Source organism: Myotis davidii, unplaced genomic scaffold, assembly GCF_000327345.1.
Source record: "Myotis davidii unplaced genomic scaffold, ASM32734v1 scaffold78, whole genome shotgun sequence".
Taxonomy (NCBI): Eukaryota; Metazoa; Chordata; class Mammalia; order Chiroptera; family Vespertilionidae; genus Myotis; species Myotis davidii.
In genome coordinates, this window is record NW_006290305.1 from 1910651 (window position 1) to 1914513 (window position 3863).

The following is a 3863-nucleotide window of genomic DNA, read 5'->3' on the forward strand; positions in this document are numbered from 1 at the left end:
CACTTCCCACTTCCCACCTAATCTTGGTCAGGTGTTCTCGCTGTGAGTGACTGAACATTTCACATTTGCCACAACTGGGGATAGAACTCAACACGGAGAGAGACCAGCATTGACAACAATCAGAGGCAGGAAAGAGGGAAGGAGAAAACGGACAAGAACAAGAATGCAAGCCAAGATGGAGGAGAGTAAAGATCAAGTGGGGATGCTTGTTGCCTGGGATTTATCTCAGTGAGCTGCGGAAGAGCCACCTCTGTGCCCAGTTCAGTTATCAGGATGCCCTTTGTAAAAAGTGTCTGACTTCACGCTGAAAAAATAGAAGTAATAAGAAGTATAACAACGCTGCATGCCTATGATGGCCCAGGCGATGTAGAATTTCACATGTAATTTCTTATTTAACCACCCAGTTAATCATACTGTTTTATAAATAAGGAAACTGAGGAATAGGTGAGGTAAGGATCATTCTATAAGTCATAGCTAATACGAGGCAGAGCTGAGATTTAAACCTAGGTCTGTCTTTAATTTGAGCTGCACTGCCAGATGGGGCACAGGGTCAATCAATGTTCAGGTCTTTATAAAGAGAAAGAAACTATCTGAATGTAAGTACTTATATGAAATTTTCAGCAAAAAAGGAATTACTTGAGAATATTCAAGGATTTAGGATTAATAATACAATTAATAAATAACATACTGCCTTGCTACGCAATTAATTTGGCCTTCATGACTACAGGCAGCATACTGCATGATCCTATCGAGTCCTCTGCCTGGAACCTGACATGACCCCGGCTGTCCAGGTCCCGTTGCTTCTGTCCTCCCCACTTCCAGTCTGTCTGGTGCGAATCCTTTAATACACAGGCCCAGGTGCTTTGTACTCTGCCCCACTCTTGTTGTTTCTCTTTCCTTAACTCACTTTCCTCTTGCATTGCCCTCCCTGCATTTGGTTCACAGAGAAGGCTCAGTTGTGATCTTTCTCTCTCCATCTGCTTCGAAGGTGCTGCCTTCTCCTAGGCATGGTCTGCTCTCAGGAATCCTGGGCCTCTCGGGGATCTTACCTACCCTGGTCCTCTGGTTCTTCTGTGTATGACTGGTCCAGTCACAAGCATCTTTGCCCACTCTGCCCACCCTAACTACACAGCAGTGCTGACCACAATAAAGCTAGTTAACACATCCTTCACCTCTCATAACTACCATTTTTTGGGTTGTGTGGTGGCAAGAGCAGTGAAGATCTGTTCTCTTAACAATGTTCAAGTATATAAAGCAGTATATTAACTACAGTCACCATGCTGTCCTTTATACGTCAAGAATTCATTCTTCTTATACCCAGAAGTTTTAAACCCTTTGACAAATACCTCCTCATTTCCCTTGCCCTCTTGCCCCTAGCAACCAACATTTTACTCTCTGTGTCTATGAGTTTGGCTTTTTAGATTTCACATAGAAGTGAGGTCAGAAAGTATTTGTCTTTTTCAGTCTGACTTATTTCATTAGCATAATGCCCTCAAAGCCTATCCATGTTGCCAAAATGGCAAGATTTCCTTCTTTTTTTATATAGCTAAATAACATCCCATTATATATTATAACATTTCCTTTATCGTTTATCTATCAGTGGATTATTTCTATGTTTTAGCTATTATGAATAATGTTGCAATGAACATGAGAGTACAGATATTGCTATGATATCGTGACTTCATTTCTTTTGGAAAAATACCCAGAAGTGGAATTGCTGAATCATATGATAGTGCTATTATTAATTTTTTGGAGGAACCTCCATAGTCTTCTCCAGTGTGGCTGCACCAATTTACATTCCCACCAACAGTGCACAAGCAGAGCATAGTCAAACCTCCAAATAGAGAGGGAGGGACGCTGCAGCAGGAGAAGCAGAGAGCTAAAGGTTGGTTGTGATTGAATAGTGAGTGAAGTCGGCATCGAGGATTGAGAAGGAGGTACGACTGTCATCAGGGAGAGTTGGCAATTACTGATGAGAAGGCCAGGGCGTGGCTGGGAGCTTTGTTCCGAATGTGGAGTGTGAGCGAGTGTCCTGGGATGGAATATGGTGGGAGAGTTCAGAAGCTCGAGTATCAGGTGGTTCATCCTTCTGAAGGCTGGAAATGCAGCTGCCTCGTCCTCAGGGAACAGAGGTAGTTGGTACAGGACAGTGAAAACTAGAGGGAATTGGTGAAAGCACCTTACATTCCTTGAGCGCTAACTTCAGAAACATCAAAGCAAGGCATCTGGCGATTTTAATACTTTAATCCATTTCATCAGTAATCTTAATCATTCTATATCTAGTCTATATTAAATAAATAGCAGAGGTAATAGAGAACTCAAGCTGGAAAGGTAGTTGTTAATGTCTATTTTCATCAACTTAACCTGTGGCTAATAAAATCAAACAAAAAAACCCTGTAACACCGTTGGCATAGGTTTGGGGTTTAAATGCCATGGTCAACATAGGAAACCATGAAGGAACCACAGGTTGCCAAGCCATTTGTTCTCTTTTTTTCCTGCCTGCCCATCACCATGGGATCATGGCAGAAAGCCTGCCGGAAGGCTAATTATCTGTGTGGCACAGCAGGGCTCATGTTGGGTACAACATTTTTGACCGATGACCAAAAGTAAACCAGCAATAAAACACATTCCATCCTATTGAAAAAAAGCAAAGGAAGGAACTAAGAAAGAAAGAAGAAAAAGGAAAAAGAAGGAATGCTTCCTAATAGCAAGTCTCACCAATACCCATGTTCCTGCAACTTTAGGACAAACAGTGTGAAATCATTTTCTCTATTAATGACCAAGCTTTGTCTCTGTGACAAGAATATTAAAATACGAACCTTGAGTTCAACAGTGACTTTTACCACCACGACTATACTTTTCTTTGTCTGCATTTCAATTCCAAGAATAATACGCCAGCTTCAGAGGAGGCCAAAGTCCGCAAAGTAGACAAAACAAAGGAAGTTGAAAGGGAAATGAAAGGCAGAAATGAAAAAGACATGGAAAATCTCATTAGGCAGAAATGAGAGGATAGGAGGTTCAGTAAATGAAATACTACTCTATTAGTGAAGCATAATGAAAAATAAAAGGTAAGCCTGCTGTGCCCAATGAGAACAAAAGCAAGATTGGGAACAATGGTCCTTAATAGGCTAACCTACAATGACACATGCACACATACAAGATGAGTCAGGTTGTCAAAGTTACTAGTAAAACATGGTCTTGTGAGAAAGGTGCTTGCCCAGAACAGCATGAATTCATCGGAGGGAAGGATGACAGGGAGGGAGGAAAATGCAGTTATTTTGCATGTAAATGATGCATTTGCATCCCACTCTTAGGAACCCTGGTCATTTCCCTAATTCAACCACTTGAACTCTAAATGTTACGGAACACTGCTCCTCTCTTCTCACCTAATCAGTAATCAACTAAATAAATCAAGTAGGACACACAATTTCATTTCTCACTACTCTCTCATCAGTCATGTGACAGGAGCCCAATTTGCCCTTGTCATGGGAGCAGTGGTCAGGCCCCATTGGGACACCAGCAGCCTGAGGATGGCACAGGTGGAGAAGGCGACCCCCTCATGATTGGGCCCCAGACTTCAGGCTTTGTGTAGACTTAGCTTGAAGACTTGAATAGAGGGCAGAGAAAAATTCCACCTCCACTGGTTTCCAGGCCTGTAGGGTCCATTTCAGCACTTCCTTTCATGCGCATCCCATTCTGGCCACTCCCTCAGCAGCCCCAGTTCTGGGCTCTCTTCCTGTCAATGGCCATTCTCCTCAGTAGCTCTGCTCCTAAAGGGTCAGGTCCACTTATGTCGCCGTCCTGCTCAGAACAAGCTACAGAAGAATGTGTGTGACCACCCACTCCCCAGGAAGGCCCTCCTG